Here is a 13,697-nt window from a genome sequence, read left to right on the forward strand (position 1 = left end):
TTTGATCTTAGACAAGACAAGATGATTACACTACAACACTTTCTTATTGATGTTAATTTGATCTTCTAAAGATTATTGTTGTATTTGCATAATGCATAAGTGAAAGGTGTTAATTAGAGTTAATATTTTTCTTCATACAGAAATTGCACGCATGCACAGTGAAAAAATATTAATTTTAATCTCTTTATGCATGTGATGCACTGAAAAAAATTGTAAACATAAAGCTGTCACTCTGAAAAATATGTGAACATATGTCCATTTATATTTCATATTAGTCCGGAGTATACTTGTCTAGACAACAAAATTAAAGGGGAACACTATTGTTTTGCAAATTACATTTCTACTACACAAATTGCGCAAATGGAAGAACAATATGCAAGAGGTTGAATGTCTCTTTAATTTACCTGTTCTGTGTCTAGTTAAAATAATGAAATGTATGCAAATTGATAACAGGATCAAACGTGGTTCAGCAAGAAGTTAGTACTTATCCTCGCATGTCCACATCCGTCATGGGTAGAGGCAAATATTATATCAGTGTAAAATACTACTGTATAATAATTGCCAATTACTTATGCTTGTTTAATGGAGAACTGAAATTTGAATGTGGCGAGATGATATTTGTGGTGCTGAAATTTCGTACATATATCATTTGACGCATCAAGCACTCATGGTGGGTTAACATCACATTCCACTGAGTATACCATCCTTCCATCATGCATTGGTTGCTATGATGGTCTCGTGAGGGCAATAACTTTTTTTATGCGCATGCATTTACTTGGACTGAAAAAATCAATTCTTTTGTTAGAGCAATGGATGGAGTTCACGCATATGTGAACTATCACATCTATGAAAACGACTATGGTATTGTGATAATTATTATTCATTGGATCTCTTTTGGTTATATATGTATATGCTTGTTTTATTAATGGGTAATTTGTGTTCTAATTTGTACTACTCCGTCCAAAAAAAAGAGACAAACTCTAGCTACAAATCTGGATAGGTAGAGTTTTTCTCTTTTTGGGACGGAGGGGTACCTTTTGAGATTATTTTCTACACTTGCATAACATATTTCCTTGCAGGTTGTTATCCTCAAATATAGCTTTAGCACGTTTTGGGGGAACTTAGGTAGATGCACGCACACGAAGAGCCTTGGGTTTTTTTATTTAGTTTCATAAGAGCATTTCCTATTCTTTTATTTAAACAAGTAGACTTGGTCTTAAGCTTTTATGCAAATAATTTATAATCATTTTCTTGTTATTGTTTTTTCATTCAGTAGTGGCAATTTGGATACAACATTGGCAAAAATTAGAAAAATCAAAATTCATATATGGCTTGAATAAAAAAGGTATCGCTTTTTCAAAAACGATACTTGGTTGGTCGGGAATATCCGCCGCTTTTACAGAAATGTTGGGTTACTTAACTTTTTCCTTTGATACTGAAGATTTAAGGACTTCGTCGAACAGAATTGCATTGAATCTTTATCATGTATCAACTGTTATTTTGAAAAAGTTTAGGATAGTAATGATTGTGTAGGTGACATTTCGGATAGTATGGAGACCCAACAAGTATGCTTATATTATTTGCTAATCTTATACTCGGTAAAAGTATTAAAGTAACCCCAGTTAATTTGTCTTAGATCTAAACCAGCTCTTCCTGCAGAGTTGCAAGACAAGATGGAGTAACTTAATTTAAAAGCTCCAAGAACAGAGGAGGTATATATTGCAAGGATATGTGCAATGTCTGATGTATACATACCATGCAGATCTCACGAATCATCATGCTGGCTGCTGCCTTCTTCCCCAGTCCCCAAGCCAAGACCCTGTTACTAAACCCCCAAAAGAACAAAGAAAAAATTTAAAAAAAATCTGCACCATTGGTAGATAGTAGCAAAGTGCACCATATTGAGATTCTTAAAAGAAATTTGCTGATTCAGAAAAGAAAACCGGAGTTAAGTGCTGTGTTAAGATTCAAGTGTGTACATACCTGTTGTCGATGATCACAAATTCACAATGGTGAGGACTCGATGGATAAAACCTCTTCTTCACTCTTGCATTGCAATTCCATGTTCTTTTATGGGTTTCTGAACCTTGAACCGCCGTGTGGAGTGAGTTTGCTCCGTCTTCTTCTGTACATAGTCTTCAATTTAGGTATGAATGGAAGAGTATATTCTACTACTACTACTACTACGTAACGTACAGTGCCAAGATATGAATGGAAGTGACCAGGACTAGTAGTTGGCAAGGAGACCAGCTGGTACAAATTGTCAGTGTTAATTTGCGCCTACCCTCTGCAGTTAAAAATACATGACTTCGAGGTGCAACTTTTGACCATAACCTTTTCTTTTCATTAAAACAAGTCTGTAAAATCTACTCTCTCCGTAAAAAAAAAAAGACAAACTTTAGTTTCCGTGTCCAACGTTTGACCGTCCATCTTATTTGAAAAAATTATGAAAAAAATTTAAAAGACAAGTCACGCATAAAATATTAATCATGTTTTATCATCTAACAACAATGAAAATACGAATTATAAAAAAATTTCATATAAGACGGACAGTCAAAGTTGGACACGAAAACCCAGGGTTTGGCTTTTTTTTTGAGACGGAGGGAGTATGATGTTTACGAGATCACGAAATTATGTTTCAGGATAAATTTAGATATACAATTTCTACATTATCAAACTGGTGTCTGATAGTTGTTAATCATTAAGATCTCAAAAGTTTGACCGGACTGTATACTCCCTTCGTCCAAAACATAGCAACACGTAACAACCTAGTGCTTAAATTTATAATATTAGATTATGTCTTATCCTATCCTAGTTGCTATATTTTAGGACGTTTCCATCCGTAATCCAATTTTACTAAGACTATAAGTATTCCTATACTACTATGTACTTAATTATCACATGAATCACCTCTCAACCTTAAATACGCTAAACAACTACAAAATGCTTAAATTGTTTGGACGGGTTGAGCATACAGTATTACATGTTATGATCAGAGAGCGAATATTACTTGCTGATATCTAAATGCTACTCTCACCGTCTTAAAATATCTAAAATATCAAAAATATAAAAATCTAGAATTGGATGGGACATTTCCTAGTAAATCTAGACAGATTTATCTAGATTCGTTATACTATAAAATATTTCATTCGATTTTAGATTCTTATATTTCGGAACTGAGGTCGAATAAAGAGTGTGAGGAACGGCACGGCATTGACTTGGGGTCAACCAAGACTCGCTCCTTGTGGGCCAAGATGAGTCTTTTTTTTTTTGTTTTCTGGACCAGCGATGGAACTCCGGTCAAATTTTTGGTAAGAAAGGTTGACTATAAGGTACAGTGGCATAAGAGCAAATTTATTGACGCAACGCAACAGCCGTAAGCTAGGTGGCTCAGCTGTTTTCAGTTTACTTACCGGATGGTTAAAACGGATTGTGGCTCCAAGCTTCAAGAAACATATTTTATCACAAAGTTTTCTTCTGTTGTACATCTCTTGCTTTAATTTATTTGTTAAGTTTTGTTTATTAGAATATTTTAGACGAATATTTAATTAGATCATACTTTAATCAAGTAGATAATCCACAACAACAATTTGTTTAATAATTTTTTCAGCTAGTCAAGTTCCCTATTCCTCAATAGCTCCCAAATGCGTCGTCAGCGACAGTGGCTAATTAATTTTCACCCTCAAGGGGACGGGAGCGTATCCTATACACACAGACCCTCGCATGTACACACCGTGTACACTAACTAAAAATTATCACAAAAAATTCTAGGAAAATTCATACATATACTTTTAATAGTATTACATATACGTGCAAAGTCGCATCTTCAAATTCATTCTACATAGAGAATAACAAAAAGGATAAAATTCTGACAAAATTGCAACCTTAAAACTGTCAGATTTTTTGTTTTTTTTGTTACGGCTAAAATATAATGAATTTGATGTTAAGATTTTAACCCTAGGTGTAATACAATTGAAAGTATGTATATGATTTTTTCTAGATTTTTTAGTGACATTTTTTAGTTGGTGTGCACGTGTGTACACGTGAGGGCCTGTGTGCATAGGATATGTTGCCCAAGGGGACACCCCCTCCCCTTGTTTTATGCACATAATCTGAAAGGTAATAAATATATTTGTAAGATCGATTCACAAATAAATAGAAACAAATATAACTATAAACATTGTACAATGTTGGTATATCTATTTTCATAACTTGCATAGATCGTATGTGAATTTGTGTATTTACATAGTGATAGATATTACATATTGATCTATCTTATTAATTTTTTATGATTTTTTAATGACACTAGTATTATAAGTAGAGTAAATTACATTTTGGACCATAAATTCTTGCCAAAGTTTTACTTTGGATCACCTTACAATGTCTTTTTCACTTTGAAATATATATTATTGTCAAATATTGCACTTTGGACCGGGTGGCCCACATTTAAGTGACACATGAACAATAGAGGTGGTTCGTCTGATTGATACGTGGACCACCCAATCTAAAGTGCAACATTGGAAAAAATACATGGTCCAAAGTAAAAAAAAACATGGTTCAAAATGAAACTTTGGTAATAATTTGTGACCCAAAATGTAATTTATTCTTATAAGCATATGTTTTTTAAAGTAAACCAACACATATATGTGATATGAGTTTTTTTTAAGAAAAACAACACTTTTAGTTTGGAACCGAGTCAATGACAAGAGAGCCCACACCAAATTGTCTGCGTTCGGCACCAGGTGAGAGAGAAGATTTATTTAGTTTTCAGCATACACGCTTCTAGAACTACTGAACGGTGTGTTTTTTGCAAAAAAAAAAATATAGGAAACTTACCTTAAAAAATCATGTTAATCTATTTTTAAAATATAAAATTATTAATATTTAATTAATTATACGCTAATGGCCCACCTCGCTTTATCTCTTATCAACCTTCTCTTTTCCTTGACACTCTCTCACCCTCAGTGACGCCACCACGCGTCTGTCTCCCTCTCCATCGCAGCAGCTGCCTGTCATCCTCCTCACCTGCAATGTCTCCTCGTCTCCGCCGCCGCTGCCGCCGGGTTAGATATCCTCTCATGAGCAACCAGAATAGGCCCTATATATACTCCCTTCGTCCCTAAATATTTGACGCTGTTGACTTTTTTAAATATGTTTGACCGTTCGTCTTATTCAAAAACTTTTGTGAAATAGGTAAAACTATATATATACATAAAAGTATATTTAACAATGAATCAAATAATAGGAAAAAAAGTAATAATTACTTTAATTATTAATTTACTAATAATTACATGAAGAAGAATAAATTACTTAAATTAGGCCAGAGAGAGGTGGAGGGGGAGGAGGAGCAGCGGAGGGGGAGAGGCGCCGCCGCCATTGTTTTGAGAGAGAGAGAGGGGGGAGGGGAAATGATTTTAGAGTTACAGTTTGGACTGTTATATAGGTCGGGATCAGGTCGGTATCAATCAGGATTGTCCATCAGATCAGACGGCCCTAACTTCTCCCGCGTCGGGCCGGGCGCCGTTCCCATGCCACCCACACTATTGGGCCGTGTGTAATCTTCTCACAGAATAAGTTCACTTTATGTCCCTAAAGTTATCCCCCCACTATTGGCCGCCTCATGGGCCTGTATGCTCCGCATGGAATAAGTACACTTGTGGTCCCTTAAGTTGAACTTTTTTTATTTCATTAGGAATATATTTTCTTAAAGAGCTTATATCATGTGAAACTAAACCCTAATCATCTAATATTTTTATATTTGGTATATAACTAGAAAAAAAATGCCCGTGCGTTGCAACGGGTGAAGGCTATTTTAATTATATTATTGTTATGCTAGAAAAATGCGCGTGCTTCGTTACAGGTAAAAACAGTTAAATGCTATAAAGTCTAGAGTTAACATGTATATAGTAATGTTTCAAGATAGATAAATTATTCATTAGGATAATGATAATCACGACAGATAAAAAAAATACGCTCTTTCTCTCCCTCAACCCTTGTGTGACAAACTGTGATATCATTTCCAAAATCGAACACATACTCACGTAGAGATGGATCGTGTCAGGACTCACACGTGGACGACAGAATAAAATACCTGTGCATTGCATTGGGTAATGGTTAGGTGGATGAAATTTGACCTCAATGATTTACTGAAGCACCTAAGTATGATCATAAATACCGGCGATAATTCATAGTTGTCACAAATGCATATTTGTGCTTGGACAATTAATCCACTCTACGCGTGCAGGATATGAATGATGTCCCTAACACATGGTCCTGATGATTGTAGCATTGGAGAAACGGATGTCCGAGCAACGCATTTCACGTATAAGTCAATAATGAATTTTTTGGGAGGTCATTAATTATTTTAAACTACATTTTTATGACACTTTTATAATCTTTTTTCATAATTGTGTCAGGGTTACGGGTCAGGCATATCCTCTACCCCACGATATACGTCACATATCGACAAGGCATATTCACGTGTACACGGATAAATCCCTTAGCACTTAAGGAAACTCTTCGTAAAGACAACAGGCAAGGGGAGACCTTCTCGGATAAGAACTGGGTTGCCTACGTATCGTACCAGGTCTAGTATATTCGAGTTCTACTCGGATAGTGCCCAACCTACGGTAGAAAAGGGACCCCCCGGGGAGGGCATAGAACATCGAATCTCAGAGCCAACACAACCCACACAGCCTACGAAGTCAGAGCCTGCAAGGAGCCAAGTCGACAAGAGCTAGTCGAATCATCTCGACTACAATCTTGTCAAATCCCCCGAGTTCCATCTTTTCCTTTGTAATCTGTGTTTTCCACCATATAATCCCATATCAACTGGATTAGGGCTATTACCTATCAAGGGGCCTGAACCAGTATAATTCTCGTCTTTTGATTGCTCGATGTCGTACTACGTAGATCCTTATATCAACGTACCCTAATACCCTCTATATCCGGTCTACGGGTATCCCCCGTCGACAAATTGATGATTGCTATAACATTCATTGATTATAAGCACAATGCAACAGTACAGTACTAAGCTCTAACCGACGAAACCTGAACAGTGCCAGCCGTATCATACCATTCCTTTTTCTTTTGTGAAAACCTCGTAGCGCATGATTAATTGAGTTTTATTGTTACAAAATTAAGAAAAGTTATCTAGTATTTTATGTTAACTTGTATATAGAAAGTTTTAAAAACGCGCTAACAAAAATCGAGATAAAAGGAACGGAGCCATGGTGTGAAGTTTCATGCCATGCACATATTCAATTTTCATGTTTTAAAAAAATACCGGTTGGTTCACGTATTTATACTGATTTTTTTATATAATATAATTATCTTTAATTTTCGAATTAAAAACTGGTGCATTATAAGATTTCAGAATCACTAAAAATCTGTTGAAGAAAGCGGTGCAAAACTTTTGATTTTTCAGCCATCAGATGTGTATGGTCCGTGCTAGTGGTTGAGAGAAAAAAAAGTTTACGCGCAAATATGATTTGAGAGGAGGGAGGGAAAGTAGACTTATTCTAGGACCTAGGTAAACATATATTTATATTGATTTTTGTGTATATAATTTAATTATCTTTAATTTTTGAATTAAAAACTAATTCATTATAAAATTTTATAATCAATAAAAATCTGTTGAAAAAAGAGGTGCAAAACTTCTGATTTCCAGCCATCGCACATGCATGCTCTGTGCAAGTGGTGGAGAGAAAATTTGAAGGCAAATATGATTTGACACGAGGGAGACAAGGTAGACTTATGTTAAGAGAGGCCTATAGACTTAATCTTGAAAAAAACGGTGCAAAACTTCTGATTTTTCAGCCATTGCACATGCATGGTCTGTGCAAGTGGTGGAGGGAGAAAATTTGAAGGCAAATATGATTTGACACGAGCGCTTCGCTAAAATCCGGATTTAATCCGGTAAACAGTCCAATCGGCCCTTTTTATATCCACTCCAAAACCACGTTTGATATGGTATATGTATCTTCTATGTAACCTCCTGTCACGCGTATGTGTCTGCCTACTTGGTTAAGGGTGAAAGGTTTCATTTCAGCCACCTGGGTTCGACTCCCAGTTTTTCCTCTTCCACCTATTATTAAACCTTACCTATTTTTTAATTAGGTATATATAGATATAGATATAGATTTTAGTTTACCCGTTGCATGAAAAAAAGAAGAAGCAAATAGTAAAAATATAATGTACATATTATTTGAATATCATGTTGCAAAATGCACGGGCTGACGGGCATCGTGTTAGTTTTAGAAAAAGAAAACTCTGATACTATTTTTCTTATAAAAGATAAGGAGAAAAAAAACGAACCGACTCGAGCCTGTCGATCGATCTGCAACAATGGCAGCTGAGACGTGCGTTTCGGTGTCGCCTGCAGAGGTGGCCGAGGCGCCGGCGACCCGGCGACGTCGACGGCGAGGCGAAAGGGCAGATCGTCATCGTCGTCGACGACTCCGACTCCGAACCCAACCCGTACGAGTACCGCGTATTCTTCGAGTGGTTGTGGGACTACTACTGCAAGATCGACGACGTCAGTAAGTAGTATTAATTTTTCTGTTAATTCCTGAAATCTTAGCACCAACAATATTAATTCGATCTGGATCATAATCGAATATATATATATATATATATATATATATATATATATATATATATATATATATATATATATATATATATATATATATATATCCAGGAGAAGAAGATCAAAACACGACTGATATAGGTGGTGTTTGGATCCAGAGACTAACTTTGAGTCCCTGTCACATCAGATGTTTGCACATTAATTAGAATTATTAAATATAGACTAATAATAAAACTAATTGCATAAATGAGAGCTAATTCATGAGATAAATTTTTTAAGCCTAATTAATCCATAATTAGCATATGTTTACTGTAGATCACATAGGCTAATTATGGACTAATTAGGCTCAGTAGATTCGTCTAGCGAATTAGTCCAGGCTTATGGAATGTGTTTTATCATTAGTCTACGTTTAATATTTTAAATAAGTATCCAAATATCCGATATAACATGGACTAAAATTTAATCCCTGGATCCAAACAGGACCATAATAATCTCTCTAATTTGATATTTTTTGCAATTTGCTGCAGCTAGGGGCCCCACGTTCCGAACGCCCGGGGTGCGGATATTCCCCTGCGTGGAGGTGTACTCGTGCAGGGTGATTGACCTCACGGGCGGATTGGAGTGGCCGATCGACGTCTTCGGCTTCGTCGCGGCGCGTGATGGGCTCGACCGCAAGCGCAACTACATCTTCAATCGCCCGAGGGGCGACGCCCAGACACTCACCACGGAGGTATATTATATAAACTTATAAATTGTGAAAATGTAGGTTCAGTATATCTCGGACTAAAATTTCAGGATTTTTAGTTCCCCGTGTTAAGGAATATTTTTTCAGATGTGGTTGAAATATGTTTAAATTTGGAACTATTCAGAAAGGAACTTCTTTCAAAATTTGGGTCGATCTATGGGCCGGTCAACCCATCCGATACTTTTTAGTAATATAAAATTTGCGATATTGAACCCCAACTTGTTTGTGGTGAATTTAATTATATGTTAGCTTAGAAGGATTACCAGTTAATAACTACCGCAATGTTCTAGCTTATTATGCATTGACATCACATTGCTATGATTATATATTTTTTTAGACAAGTCAATTGGAGGGGAGAGATTTCTCACCTGAATTTCACTATTCAAAATATGTAGGCAGTACATGTTTGAGATTGGATTGAATTGAGATTTCGAAGTGGGGAGGAAAACAATCTTTTCCAGACCGAAACATTGACAGTTGGTACGGATTTCAACAACATAAATAAGATGTTATAACCTAACTGAACTGATGAAACTCCATATATGTCCAGCTGTTGATCTTCATAAGCTATTTTCAAGTGTGGTTCATTGTAGCTAAATATTTCATGCCATTGTTGCTGAAAAATAAAATTTTAAAAAAGACCTATTTGATCACTTTTTTTATGGATACTTGATTAATTCAGATATCTATAGATGAAATTTCACCTAGATTTTAACCATCGATGCTACATTCTCTATAACATCGATTGCTTGGGTTACTGATCAAAGTTCTAAATGGTTTACTTCAGCGAATATATCATGTCAATATTGCTTGTGAATGAAACAATATTTGGTACAATAATATATGTTTGCTACTTGTTTTTGCTCGGGAGTTTTCTTAATATGGTTCTATCAACTTTATAAAAAAAACTAGTTTTTACCCAAATAACTTGGATATGTTTGCAGGACCCATCTTTCATCTTGACAGGGCCTATCCGTGCAATCAACTGCTCTCAGCGTATCGAATTCGAAATCGATCTCAAGGTTAGGGGGAAAACACAATCCGATAAGGATAAGGTGTTGAGTGCCAGATCCATTGTGTATGAAACTATGGGGCCAAATAGTATAGTTGGGCAGGTTAGATCAAAGGCAAGGCCAGGCAAGCGTTGCTCGGTAGAGGTCACCTTCGCCCATCTCGCGGGGGCGGTGGAGGCGGCGATCGAGGTTAGAGTTGTTCAAGGATCAATAAGTGGTTTTTGTGGAAGATTCGTCGCGAGAACCGATGGTTACGACGACGATGTGGTGCTTCTTGATTCCAGTAAAGATGGTTCTGTACTAGTTGTTGCTGATGATGGTGTGATCAAGCTTGCTCGGAGTGTCGCCGTCGTCGAAAGTACAGGGGTGCTGAACCTTCATGCGATCATCACTCGAAATGATGGTAGTAGTAGTGGGGATGATGGGGTTGGTGTTGCTGCTGAAGATCATGCCGTGTTCGCTGCTCAAAGATCTGAAAGTTCTTGTAGAACACTTGATCTTGGGTTCTGTAAGATGCTGGCAACTGTCTCCTGGTCAATGGTTCCTTTGATTTACTGTCGATCTCCCTAAAGAATGATCTCATGAACGATGACAATGTCAATGTGCATAGCTCAAGAGTTCATCCTTCTATCTGACTTGAGTGCAGTTAATTGTAAGCTATACGTTATCTTCCGTTTCCAGCCTAAATTGATCAACTAATGGTCTTCAGAGAATTAATTCTGACCAGCCTGACTGATAATGTACAATCTCACTTAGGGTCAATGCGAGTACATGATGATTTGTCGATCGATTTATCAGACGATGTACATGATGGATCTCTCTTTGACCAGATAAGTCCTTTCCTTGCTCTCCTCATCATCTAAAGCACCTTGACCTCGCATGGAACCAGCTCCAGGGGCCCGATGGCCGTGTCCCGGAGTTCTTGGGTTCGTTCAAGAAGTTGAGAGATATCTCAACCTCTCCGGGATTCCGTTCTCCGGTGAGGTTCCTCCTCAGCTTGGTAATCTCTTGAAGCTGCACTACCTTGATCTCTCACTGTCTGACAATCTATATTCCACTGATCTCTCATGGTTAGCACGCCTACCTTTGCTGCGATTCCTTAGTATGGAGTCGGTAAACCTTAGCACCATACGTGATTGGCCTCATGTGGTGAACACCATTCCTTCACTAAGGGTCCTAGATCTTTCCAATTGCTCTCTTACAAGTGCAAACCAGTCATTGTCACGCCTTAATTTCACAAATCTTGAGGAGATTGATCTCTTCTTCAACTACTTTGACCACCCAATTGCAACCTGTTGGTTTTGGAACCTAACAAGTCTGAAGAGGCTTGACCTTCTTGATACCGGCATGCATGGAGAATTTCCTGATGCATTGACAAGACTGGCATCCCTGAAAATATTTGTATTGGGAGGAATCAGAAAATCATCAAATAAAATCAGCTTGAACACGGCGGCAACGAACTTGACGAACCTATGCAACCTGAAGATCCTGGTGCTCATTAGGTGCTTTTCGCACGGAAACATAACGGAAATAATTTTTTTTTTTGAAAGATTAACGGCAGGAGCTCTGCCGGATATATTAGAAGGAGTAAAAGGAGTCAGACAAACCAAAAAAAACATCAAGGTTCAGAGAAAAGAGGGGACATCTAGAAAGGAAAATAAACTCATAAAGCCTATTACAGAGATAGAAAAGAAACGACTCAGCTGAGACCCAGTCTTTAGGCTTGTCTCGAAATCTCAATCAAATCAATATTTTCTTTGATCGTGCAAGCTACTTGTGATTCGCTTTGGCATTTATGATGGAAGATTCGACGATTGCGCTCAAGCCAGACCTGCCACCCTGTTGTGAGTAGAGCCCCAATCTTCTTCTTTGCTGAATCTCCTTTTGCAAGAAACAACAAGGAATCCCACCAATTCGAAATTGATGTGTCTTGCCAAGATTGTGGGGAGAGATTGTAACCAAGCCAGCTGCATACTAAATTCCACACATTCCTTGTGAAACTGCATTCTTTGGCCAAGTGATTTGCATCTTCGAAAGCGTTTGTACACAGGCTGCATATCCAGTTACTTGGCCAGTGACGCCTCAGCAGATTTTCTACCGTTAGGGTTCTCTGATGTAAAATGAGCCATCTGAAAAAACGATGTTTTGGTTCCGCCTGGGCCTTCCATAGGGGAGAGAAATTTATGTTACTGATCGTACCTTGGAATTGTGCTTCATAAGCACTCTTTGCTGAGTATTCTCCATTTGGAGTCCATTTCCAACGAATGTCATCAGGGGTGTTTTCAAGGAGTATGACTTCTTGCAATCGGCTACCCAGCCGGACCAGTTCATCAATTTCACTTATCATGGTAATGGGGTTTAGGATCGCCAGCCAGTGGTTGTTTTGAAGGCTGAGGTGCACATTGTTTCCTTTTCTCCTGGACAGGTTGAAAATCGCTGGGGCTAGATCTTTAGGTGAGCAACCCTGAAGCCAGTTATCAGACCAAAACGAGCATTTCTTTCCATTTCCCAGGGTAATGTCTGTTCCAGCTCGAAAAAGCACCCTGTCCAATTCATCACATGGCACTTCCATGTTATGCCAAGGTCTATTATCTTCCTTCCAACCAAACCAAAGCCAACGCAGCCTTAAAGCTCGCGAGAATTTTTCCAAATTAAGAATACCGAGGCCCCCCAAAATTCTAGGTTTGCAAACGTTCTGCCAATTAATGAGACTACTACCCGAACTGACATTATCTGGATCATCTCCTTTCCATAGAAAAGCACGCCGAAATCGATCAATCCTTTTATATAGCCACTTATTCTTATGCAAGATTGTGAGATGGTAGATAGGTGTCGAAGAGAGGGTTGTTTTAACCAGAACTTCCCTACCTGCGGAGGTGAAGAAGCGCCCCTTCCAACCAGGGATCCTTGATCCAACTTTATCAATAAGTGGTTGTAATTCTACCTTCCGAAGTCTTCTTGTATGCAAAGGAATTCCCAAGTACTTGCAGGAGAAACTCGTTTTTCTTCCAGGAAATTGTGATAGACAATCGTCTACATCTACATTATCACAACTTATCGGGTAGATTTCTGTCTTTTCCAAATTTGTGTGCAAACCACTAATTTCAGCAAAAACATAAAGGATTTTCCGAAGGGCCAGAAGTTCTTCCTTGTTTGGTGCAACAAAGAGAGCAACATCATCTGCATATAGGGAGCACCGAAAACGTCTTTGTCTTTGTAAGATGGTCAGGAGCGAGGCTTCTTCTGCTTTTTCAATTAACTTATGCAGAGGTTCCATGGCAAGAATGAAAAGCATTGGTGATAACGGGTCTCCCTGTCTAAGACCTCTCGCATGCATAATCGGGTCTCC

General features: G+C 37.8%; 1 pseudogene; it reads left to right on the forward strand.

Moving 5' to 3' along the window:
* The first annotated feature begins 8,346 nt into the window (after positions 1 to 8,346).
* Positions 8,347 to 10,562, forward strand: LOC127754821 (uncharacterized; annotated as a pseudogene).
* Positions 10,563 to 13,697: the final 3,135 nt, after the last annotated feature.

Source organism: Oryza glaberrima, chromosome 11, assembly GCF_000147395.1.
Source record: "Oryza glaberrima chromosome 11, OglaRS2, whole genome shotgun sequence".
NCBI classification, from domain to species: domain Eukaryota; kingdom Viridiplantae; phylum Streptophyta; class Magnoliopsida; order Poales; family Poaceae; genus Oryza; species Oryza glaberrima.